Genomic DNA, 12,052 nt, shown 5'->3' with positions numbered 1-12,052 from the left:
TGCATGAGATTGAAACTTTTGGAAGCGCATCACCATGTAACATACCTGTTCTTTTTTTTCTCCTGAGTTTTCTTGTAGTACTCCGTTACAAATATGCACACTTTGACGGTTTCCTTGACAGCTCGGAACGGCACATTGTCCATAGAGATTCGAGATCCGCAGTGGATCATGGAGAAGACGACATTGGCTGAAAATAAACAATTAAGATCATTTAATGAAGGCACCTAGTTTTATGCATGGCAGAGGGCAATATCAAATCTTGCTTTAGTTTTTGTGTAATGGCAGCAAAAAAACTTTAGGATGCGCTGCCTCTGGCAAGAAATTCTGGCTTTCGTCAACCAGAATAATAAATATAATTATCATTATTATTATTAATAATTACCCAGACTTTTTATGCGGTTTTTAAGTTACAACTTACAAGCAGCACCAACACGTTACAGTTTGGTTGGGCCTTGGGATTTTAATATAAATGGGCAAAACATCTCGACCCTGACCCTTCAGCTTCTCATATACAGCGTTCAACATCAGGCCCGCCTTGCTCTAGACGTCTAATTCACACTTCCCGGAGGACCACGGATGGCACGCACGGCCGTGTCACAATTAGCTTGCTAGCGTGGTGCTATTCATGACTAAAACCGAAAAAATACAGTTCAATTACAACAGAATAATTTGGGGCGCTAAGCAACGGAGACCAAAGAAACACGCAGACACAGACAAGGCGCCAATTACAGCTCCAATAACGTTTATAGAATCTCTGAAGATCGAGTCATGTCCCGGTAATCCGAACAATACTTCACTCACACCGAAATAAATCGGTTCCAGGGGAACTGTGAACCGGTAACGAAAGCAATGATACCTAACCCTAACTTCAAAAAGGCGAAAACCAATAACCGCAACTGAGAAGAAGCCTGTCCTGCCGTGTACCTAGCTGGTTTAAATTACTACTGCGTGTTTCAATGCTAGATCTACGCGCAGATCAATACATTAAGAAGCAATCGAGACATCCTCACATTTAGACGACTTGCTCAGGTCTCTCTATGTCCGCACAGCATACCTCTCGTTGACGGCAGCCAGGGACCTCTCAAAAAACTTTAGCTCTTCGTCTGACTTCAGGTAGCCATGAGAGTAGCCGTTGTCATGACGTAATCCTTGGAGGTACTTTTCGATCACCTTTTGTCGGCCAGGAGGCTCGCTCATCGTTGCGTTCTGATTTTCCCGCCACTTAACAAGACAGTGCACGCTTCTCGCTCACGTGGAGTGCACGCCACCACAGCGACCGCGTCGACCGCGTACCGCGCCGTCAAACGGAGAGAGAGAGAGACAAAGAGAAAAAAAAAGAAAATGGTGACTACGTCATTGCGGCGAGGCCCCGCCCTGCACGGATTTGTTGTGAGAACAGTCGCACCCATGTCGGGCCAACGCCTCCTCTAAACAATGCCTGGGGAATGGCTCGCGCTCCCAGCGGAGTTGGCCTCCCTTCAGTTTTAAACAAGCTCCGCATGGTGACGCTCGTGACCGAGACTATTATCACAGCAGTGGGCGGTACCAGCTAAGCGTTTTTCATCTGCAGCCCATAGGGGCGCGTCAGTCGAGAATTGTTCGAGACCTGCAACTGTGCACCACTGTTTCTGAGGCTATGCAAAGTGTTGCGTTGTTGCACCGTCCACCACAAGTGACGCTAGTGACAGAGAACATTTTCAGAATGAAGGCGGGAAAGGGTGTGGCAGCTGTTTTTCTTCTCATGCGACAGGCATCTTGGCAGACAAGCTTACCTTCAAGAAACAGAGTACATAACTTTTTGCATAATTAATCATTCTTTCAGCTGTGATGTCGTGCACATGTAGGCGGACGGTCCGAAACACTAGGTGGGTGTCAACTCTGGAATCCTCGACTGCTGGTTCCCTCAATCTTGTCGTGGTTTTGCAATGTTAAGCCCCTACCAATACTCTAGTATAGATTGCATGCAATTCATTTTGATGCCCAATATTCATATTTCTAGGGTGCTGCAACTGAAATCTTCCGGGCAAAGAAAATAAAAACCACTCACAATTGTGCAGAAATAAAGTAGAAAATTTATCAGCGATACAGTATGCACAAGACATTGTTACAGCAAGGGTTTTGTTTTCAGGTGTCCTTGTTGAGAAACTATTTAAGAACCTTTGTGATACCTCCAAAAGGAAACAAAAAGATATACGTGAGAAACAAAGAAGCGGAGCCGAAGCAGCCGCCATTCCAACAATAAAATGGCCCCATTTTGAGGCCATGCTTGAATTAATGGAATGTGAGTCTGAGCCTGAGGCGTAAGTTCAGTATTAGCTGACTATTGAGTACTAAACAGGGAAAGTGTATTTAATTCACATGAGTGTTATACATACACAAAAATACACACATATATATACACAGAAGTACACTGCACATAAACATAAAAGTCCCAGGAGGTAATCCACAGTGGACATGCATGTGTTCAGAACATAGTGGCAATGGGCAGTTTTAATGTCGAATAATTGTGGATACAGCTACGAAGAATAATTCTGTGCATCATTCTTTCAGGGTACTGTGCAACATGAGTGCCATTGACCGAAGGTAATGAATGATGCTTACCCTTCATTGAACAAAAAATGAAATGTTTTGGTTAGCATAGCACAATGCATCAAAACAACGCAAAAAATATAGCATACCGTACAACTGGCATGTGGACAGCTTCACAAAACAGAACTTCGAACGCCAAGAATGAGAGAAGTGAGTGTACTTCAGTGTCATTCACAGTTCTCAGTTACCAAAAGAAAGAAGGCTTATTATAAAATCTAAATATCTGGAGACTTGACAAAGAACGTGACGGAGAAGCAGCTCACGGGATCCGGACCGGACAAATATCTGGAGAGATCGCTTATTGCGTGTGTCATGAGGCTGTTCATAGGCAAGCATTACCCATATTCATTACAGGAATGCAGCTTGAGTATTTATATTGTAACAAAACAGTAAAAATGTTCTGAAGATGTACACAATAGCACTGACAGAATCGCATATTGCATGTTCTCTTGCAGCAGCCGCATCAAAGCAGACGAGGCTAACGAGAGGTGAGCATGCACAAAAATGTTCGGTACCATGTGCATGCACTTGAAGTTCTACACGCATGGATTTCGACATAGAAACATTGCTTTTTATTGCTAGGTGATTGTACTTTACAAAATTATGAAAATTGCAAGCATGTTTGAAAGATGGTGTTCAATTTGTTAGCTTGCCCTAACCACTGCATTTTTTAAAATACATTCCGCACTCAACACTGAACAGAAGCAGACAGGAATACATGAGGGCACAGGCATTGTTTCTGTGTGAATCTGGTTATTGTGCAATGTTAAATGTTTCTGAAAAAGCAAAGTATTAATCAGTGACAGGCTGCAATAAAGCAAACTAATGCATTATCTACACACACTGGCAACACATTCATGTCATTTCGTTATGAACAAGTGCCCAGCACTGATTGCTATACAAGTGAGCTGAATAATGTGAACCATTCACTCATTCGTAGCAGTAAAATGATGCTGGGAAAGTCGTAAGCAGCATGTGTTCAAGAAGCATAATGACAGCACACACAGTTTCATCAGACACATCGTTGCACAGCCATTTGAGATTGACTGTATAAATTTCATTCACATAGCCAGTGAGATATCTCTTGTTCTCGTTTTGATGTGCAGCCTACATAGCATTTTATTAACATAATAGGCACATTAAACTTCTGTATGCACACCTTCTATACAGCAGTGCTTAATCAAGAACGCAAGCCACTTCTTATGATGATTAAACCTCGTGTTGAGTGCAGTCATATTGTCATTTCAACTCCCAAAGAATGCCTAAAATAGTTCATATACTAGTGGCACCATCAAATACACAGAGAGAAGTTTTCATCACTGCAGTTCACTGCCTCGGCCAAGCCATGCAGCGGAACCTGAACGTACCTCTGATATGGCTGAGGAGACTGGTGTCGACACCTGCAGCAATGAGTAAAACCTTTACGAATCCGCCTAAGTAATGACAAATGAAGGGCATGCATAGATAGCCAACATAAAAACATGTTTTGTAACTTTCTTCATGTTCTAGCACATTTGGAGAATGTGTCTAATGTTTTCACAACAGATTCAGCTGCAGGCAATTGTAACACTTCATAAGTTATATAGTAATACTTCTTTCTTCTGCAGTGACGCTTCAGCAACCACCTCAAGAGGGTAGCTACTATCAAAACGGTGCGTAAATGGAAAAATTATTTTAGGTACTCCTGGCGATAGATCACAATCACAACTTTTTGAAAAGGATCTCTTTCTGTACATTTAAGCAATATGTATAATTCACTGCAGGTCACGCTCATCAAGATGACAAAGGACCTGCGAAGGTGCTAGGTAAGATATACCGCAAGAGCTATAGGATAAACTTGCAGATTTTCTTCTAACAATCCTGCACATGATACAAAAAACAAAACTTTATAAGGTTAACGCTTGGTCAAGTTGGTACACAGACATAGTAAAAAAAAACAGTGTGAGAACAACAAGGTAGAAACAGAAAAAACAGGACCGAGCACCGATTTTAAACTGATGTTTTTTTATTGTGGGCTCATTTATACTATGGCAGACAGAACCCATGCAACTACCGCAATATTAGACATCAATATCACAACATCAGCACCCTATCGAAAAACACGAGTGTCCGTTTCAAAGATGAAAAGCCCATTTATTTCTCAAAGAGAGGTAGACGCCCTATTGGCACATTTATCTTTCAAGTGTGCTATTTCATTTGCTTCAGTTACTCTTTTTTTTTCTTTCATAGTGCCCAAAAGCACAAACATAAGTTGAACGTCAGTGCTGTCTTGTTTCTTCTGTTTCTACCTTGTCGTTCTCACCCTTTTTTTTACTAAACAGTGCTTTATGAAGCACCAATGCCAGCTTAAAGCATTTATATGCATGAATCACAGATCACACTTGCTTTATAGCAATGCAGGAGAGGGCACAAGCCATGAAGCTGTGGCGCAAGCGTGCATGGAGCACCTTGAACACATCTGAGCGAACAGGGGAATTAACAAAAAACATACCTTTGGTTTCTTCGCTCTACGTACCGATGCAAGCCTCGGAGAGCTACCAGTGCACATTGTGCAAGATATAATGCATGCACTAGAACTTATGCTGTATGAAGCAGAGGTGAAACTGTGTCAGAGCAGTGAAGCAACTTGAAGTGTTTACATACCGCCAATGACACCCCTCTTTTTGTATCTTGTTTTCGCTTCTCTAGTCCCAACTTAAAGGGGTCATGACTGGTCACCCAACAATTCATGGTTATCAGCAAAAACAAAACTATAGAGTCAAATGCGCTAGTACACGTGTGAAAAGTGGCCTTAAGAGACTATTTAGGCAAAAATAAGCCGTAGAAATCATCGGCTCTTAACTCAACCAACCACAGGTGACCGCCATTTTGTCATGGCGTGCGAGACGTCACAAGCCGAAGGAGCTGTGGCAAAGGTATGCGCATTGCACATTCACAGGACCCATTTTGTCGTCCAAAATTATTTGCTGCAAGTACCAGCGCTACATTGCTAATGCAGTAGCAATGTTTCAACCGCTGGAAGTCACTTAGCTTTAGTGGCGAGTTCAACAATGCAAAAAAAATTTGTTTGCAAGCGCAGTTGACGACGAAACACGACCATTTGCCAGAATGCACACCATGCAGCAGCTTGCCGAACAAGCGGTTTGTGATGTAACGGCTAGGGAGTGCGTCAGTGTTGCCCAACTGTCAGGCCCCTCGCTCGTTTATAAAAATATTCGATTATAAATAAACAGCTCAACCAATTGCTCAAATTTTGCCAGCTTGCTTGTGAACATACAAGAATCAGCCTGTACAACACACATTATGGTTGAAAATTGGGTGTCATGACCCCTCTAAGGCAACTTATTTCTGTGATAATTGTAGTAATAACTGTGCATGAACTCAAAGACTCTAACATGAATTATTTATTTTTGTGTTTTCATGGTTATATTTGAACATGACATAGTTTTTCCTGTAATGTATCTGTTGTGTCACCGGTGATTTTTCTCTTCTTTGTTTAGCTTAAGAGGATGCTATGCACACAAGTTCTGTAAGCAATAAAATGCATTTACAACAAATCTTCACCTTGTACGCCTCAAGTGCTGTTCACCACTTTGTCCTGCCAAGGAACCTGGCCGTCTGTGATGAAGTAGTGCGCCAATTTATCTCGAACTTACTTGGCATACCTGCAACGCATAAGTGCCATGTGAAATTTGTGTCAGCGTAGCCTGATGGAGGACACAAACTGTAGAAGGAGCATGCTGAGCTTGAAAATCTTACGCGTAGTTGCATTTCAGTGTCGTAGTCATGATGTACATTGCCAAAGTGTTCCTCATTTTTATGTATTATTGAGCGCTACCTCTGCTGTCTATTTTCTACGGCATCATCACAGCTTCTGATAGAATGCATATTTACTGAATAACTTTAGAAATTTCGATATGTCAAGTTCCATAACAGCCAAGGTCAGCAACTGCTCGCATTTGGACAAAACCATTGTACACTTTTGAGAGAACGATTGCCCTGCACAGTTAAACCTAATTAAATGTAGCTTGGTCAGCTCAAAATTCATCATAATTGATGGACCCGTTCAATAGGCATCAGCAAGGTACTCAACAGGAATATCGTTTTGTTTTGTTAAAACCTATCTTGCGCGGCACATGGCTGTGCCCGCCGATTTGGAACAAGGTTGACCTCTATGTTCTCTTATTGCTGCTTTGTTAACATATATTCAGCTACAATAGGAAAGTAGAAGAATCAAGGACTCGTTTTTGTTAGGTAGACACAGCCCTAATTGGAACAAACAAAAAAACTGATATAAGTATATAGGATGCTGTTGGTAGTAATCATGATATAAATGTGAAGCAACCAAATGGACGTAAAGATTGGCACTTCTAAGGACAAAACTTGTGCCCACAAATCTCCCATAAAGTGACTCGGGAGATTTGGTAGAAGCTACCATGGTACAACATAGCACGTTATATTCAAGGGTCAGAGATTAATTTCACCGGCAACAAGGTATCCTTTCACTACGCTTCTTTCTTCATATTGTCATTGTGAATACTACTAGCATCTTCTACACATTCCCTTGCTTTGATGTGTGATAGTACTAAAGAACTCTCACCAACTGATGCTTACAATTAAAAGTAGTAAAACTTGACTAGCTCTTGAGCAACAGAGACGATTTGACATACAAATGATTTCGAAAACAGAAAACAAATGACCTCGAAAACAGAAGTCGCCGGACAAATCTTGTTTTCTATGGCGTTGATGATAAAACCTCAGAATCCTGGGATGAATCCGAAGCTATAATAAATAATATTTGCAAAACGAGCCTTGGAATGAAACTCGAGTCTGTGGAAAGGGCACATCACTTAGGACGCTATAATGAGAATAAAAAGAGGACAACTATTGTTAAATTCTCATTGTACAAACAGCATCAGGCAGTGCTTCTCAATGCAAAAAGATTCAAGAATTCCCAGTACAGCGCTAGTGAAGATTACTCACATGAGACAAGAAGTATTAGGAATAAGCTGTGGGAATATGCTAAGACAAAAAGAGAGAATAAGAACAATAAAGTGAAGCTGAATTTTGACAAACTGATTATTAACGGCAGGGCTTTCAGGTGGGATGACGAAAAAGAAGAGGTCGTCCCAGTGCGCAGGCAATGACAAACTAAAAAGAAGGAGAAATATCGTTGTCAAGAACTTGTTTCCGTCATCGTGAACTGCCGAAGCGTAGTTAATAATGTTGCTGAGCTCTTGTGCTTCATTGAGAGTGTTAACGCAGATATATTCCTTGGCACAGAATCTTGGCTAAAGCCCTCGATTGCTGATAATGAGGTGTTTCCGCAAAATTACGTCGTCTATGTCAACGATAGGCTCACAGCAGGTGGTGGCGTTTTTTTACTTGTTCGTTCTTGCTTACAGTCATTTCAAGTTGATTATAAGTGCGACGCACTGGAGTCTGTATGGTGCAAGGTAATACTGCCTGATAACTTCGCGTTTTCGGTCCGAGTGGTTTGTCGCTCGCCGAGCTCAGATATTAGCATAATTGAAACATTAGATGAAATTCTTTCTGAAGCGTCAGCCCAGGCAATACTCCTAGGGGGGGATTTTAATCTGCCTGGCTTATCATGGGGTAATGGTTCCTGTATAACTATAAGCGGGCCCATGAACCTTGCGATGAAAAATATCGTCGAAACATTTGGTTTGACGCAGTACGTTACCACCTCTACTCGCAATGACGCTGTGTTAGACTTGTTGTTTTGTAACTCGCCAAATTTTGTAAATGACATGACTGTGATTCCAGGAATTAGTGACCATCTTGCTGTTGTTGCTTGTATCCGAAAAAAAAAGTGTGTGCGAAGTTACCTACGAGTAGAAGGATCTACTTTTATGACAAGGGTGACTACGATGCAATTTCCAAAAAACTTCGTAATTCGTTCCCTGTTTTCGAATGTCTTTTTGAGGAGGGCAATGTGCATGATATGTGGGACAAATTTAAAAATATATTTTCCGAGTTAACAAATAGTCATATCCCCAGTGTTCATTCATCACGGCTAAAAAAGCACAAACAACCATGGGTAGCAGCACATATATTAAAACTTACCAACAAAAGGAAGAGGGCATTAGGCGCGTTCAAGAAAAGCAAATCAGTTGCTCATTTTGAAAAACTGAAGTCGATTATCCACGAATATAACCTAAAGATAGAAAAAGCTAAAAATGATTACTTCACTGAGCTGAGCAACAAAATGAAATCAAATCCTAAAATGTTTTGGAAGTACTTAAAACAGTGTGGCTCAGATTCCTTTGGAATACAGGAGTTAAAATATAACGGCAAGGTAATTACGAATGACGAGGATAAGGCTGCATGCCTAAACAACTTTTTCCACTCGGTTCTTACCTAAACACAGCTGTAATTATCATCCAACTATTATGAGCATTTTGCCTATGCTTCCTGTCGAGCTTGGTGTTAATCGATTTTAAAAACTATTGAATTACGTTGATGAGAGTAAATCTAGTGGTCCAGATGGAATTTCTCCGCGTGTACTCAAGCGTTGCACGGGGCAAATTTTTATGTATCTTTATGCATTTTTTGAAAGATCTTTAACGACAGGTACCTTACCACATGACTGGAAAATTGCGCACGTGGTACCGATACATAAAGGTGGGTCCAAAAAAGACGTTGGTGATTATAGACCAATATCGCTTACGTCTACCCGTGTAAAATCCTCGAACATATTTTACACAAAGAAATAATAACTCATTTAAACAAGCATAAGGTACTAATCAACGAGCAGCATGGATTTCGCAGAGGGCTGTCTTGCACAACACAATTAGTCGAATTTTATCATGATGTAATATCGGGCGTAGATACTGTAGGACAGGTTGACAGTGTGTTCTTGGATTTTCGGAAGGCGTTTGACACGGTGTCATATTCACTCTTACTGTTTAAGCTTACCACCCAGAACATTAAAAAGACTGTTTTTAAATGGATCAAATGTTGCCTTTCCTAAAGAACACAAACCGTAGTACTGAATGGAAAATGCTCCGAATACACCGATGTTACCTTAGGGGTTCCACAAGGCTCCCTCCTGGGTCCGCTATTGGTTTTAATTTATGTTAAAGATATCTCTGCAGCAATTTCATCTTCTATACGGTTGTTTGCGGATGACTGTGTTGTGTACAGAAAAAGTTTTGATCACAATGATGTATTAGAACTTCAGAAAGACTTATCGCTCATTCATGGCTGGTGTACCAAATGGAAAATGAATTTGAATATAACAAAGTGTGTACATATTTCATTTACCAAAAAGATGAAACCATTTCAGTCACAGTACCATATAAACAATGTACAGTTGAAACAAGAGAGTACATATAAGTACCTAGGTATAATACTATCATCTGAATGTTCATGGAGGCCTCAGGTTGACACTCTCATAGCCAAAGCTGGTAAGGCCTTAAATTTCATTCAAAGAAACCTGCGATGTTCGCATGTGAATTTAAAACGTATGGCATACACTACTTGTATCAGACCTATCTTAGAATACGATTGTGTCATTTGGGACCCCGCCAAGAGACCCTTCATTGCTGCTCTGGAACAATTACAAAATCGTGCTGCCAGGTTCATCTTGGGATGGTACGGAAGGAGGGAGAGCTGCACTGCAATGAAGGCTGAGCTAGGATGGGAGTGTCTTTCTGACCGCCGCCAGAAGCAGAGATTAAAATTTCTTTACTGCATTTACTACAATAAAACTGGAATTAATAGAGCAATATACCTACACAACCCTCATTAGTCTTCAAAATGTTTTGATCATAGTTGCAAAATTCGGGAATACCCAGCTAAAATGAACATGTATGCCAATTTATTTTTTCTTAGAACGATTAAACAGTGGAACAGGCTAACTGAAATGCAAGTACATAGTGGGAACGAAGGTGTATTTTATTCACTGCTGTAAACCCGTGTTGTAACCTGAACGAAGATGTATTGATGTGTGAACAAAATTCTACTATGTGTGTGAGCGAAACTGTATTTCAGTTATTTTTGTGTGAACAAAGTTTTATTGTGTGTGTGAACGGAGATGTACGTCATTTATTGATGTAACCCCCCTGCTATAACGTCTTCGGGCGCTGCGGGGTATCTGATGAATAAAGAACAAAGAATAAATACACGTAGTGTTCACGTCTTTACATGTTTTCTTTTACAAAGTGCATTCTAAAAACGTCGCTGCAGAGCAACATTTTTTACAATGTGTGTTTGTCGTATGCTTTAACACAAAACCTACTGTCCGAGCACTGTTTAAATGCCCATTACTAATGCAAAACGCATGTGAGCCTCTTGTCTGTGTCCCTTCTGTATCTTTCAGTCTTTGTCGGTCGCGCACTATATGTGTCACGGCACCTCAACAGTCATAAATTGAATGACAGCATACCGCGCAGCATTGCAGCCGGTAGGCCTTGATGGTATGAGCGCTCCGCCGGCTGCTTCCTCGTTCCTCCAGCTTTCAGGTGAAAGATGTCCTTCCCAATCCTCGCTGTCTGTGGCACCAGGGGGGCAATAGGCAGTGGAGGATGCTGTGGACTCCTTAAGGAGAAAGTTATGTAGCACTATGCATGCTCCGAGGTATGCCTTTATATTGACTTCTTTCGCCTTAATGGGTCGGCGCAGCACCCTCCACCTTTGTGCCAGAATGCCAAAGGTATTCTCAATAGTGCGGCGTGCCCTGGACATTCTATAATTAAAGACGCGACGGTCGTAGGACTTGTCGTCGTCTTCATGCAGTACTGAAAAGGACAACACTGAACATTGTAGCAAAAATAAGCTCACAAGCCTTATATAACATAACGCTATCATTGGTGGTAACTAATGAAACATGCAGTGAGCCGTGCACTGTCACAAAGGTCCAGCAAAGATGCTAACTTGCCATCACAGATGTTTCTGTAAGAGACCTTTAAAGGCCCCGATAAACTGTATAACTCTAATTACCTACATTCATGCAAGAAAAAAATCTCAAAATTCAAAACAATGATCACACAAGGAAACAGAATTAAGCGCACTAGTCGCCAGTGTGTGCTTAAAGAGTACGCCCTTGTTTTGCTCCTTATTCTGAGTTTTGGTGGTTGTTCTCGCAATGCACCAACCGAACCATTTTTGCATACTTCTGAAGCACGATTGCCTACTCAAGCACTTCTCTATTCCATATTGTTACGGGGAACAAAGTATACACTGGTGAGCAAATGCGTGCTGGCGAATATACTGGCGAGCTAATGCGTACAACGCTGCTGCAGTACGAGCACGTTCCCGATCAGCACTTCGTCGTCGTCATCCTCAGGCATCTACTTAGCCCGTGACATTACCCGCCGGCGGCAGAAGCACCGTCCCGGTGCGATCAATTCTCGAGGCGTGAGCAGTATGGTTTAAGCCGTGAGACGTGCACTATATTGGTCGGGACTGAAGCTGGTACTGACGTGGTATGGAGTGAAGC

The 12,052-nt window shown here is 41.5% G+C and overlaps 1 long non-coding RNA gene across 1 annotated transcript; it reads right to left on the bottom strand.

Annotated features, from left to right (window-relative positions):
• Window positions 1–2,055: 2,055 nt before the first annotated feature.
• LOC142776384 (uncharacterized) lies at window positions 2,056–11,344 on the bottom strand. The gene is made up of 3 exons (XR_012887498.1): window positions 11,000–11,344; window positions 6,154–6,254; window positions 2,056–3,989 (listed from the first exon to the last, which is right to left on the bottom strand). It is a non-coding gene; the product is annotated as an uncharacterized LOC142776384 (long non-coding RNA).
• Between the last annotated feature and the right edge of the window lie 708 nt (window positions 11,345–12,052).

This window comes from Rhipicephalus microplus, chromosome X (assembly GCF_043290135.1).
Source record: "Rhipicephalus microplus isolate Deutch F79 chromosome X, USDA_Rmic, whole genome shotgun sequence".
Taxonomy (NCBI): Eukaryota; Metazoa; Arthropoda; class Arachnida; order Ixodida; family Ixodidae; genus Rhipicephalus; species Rhipicephalus microplus.
This window is presented reverse-complemented; position numbering and strand designations above follow the sequence as displayed.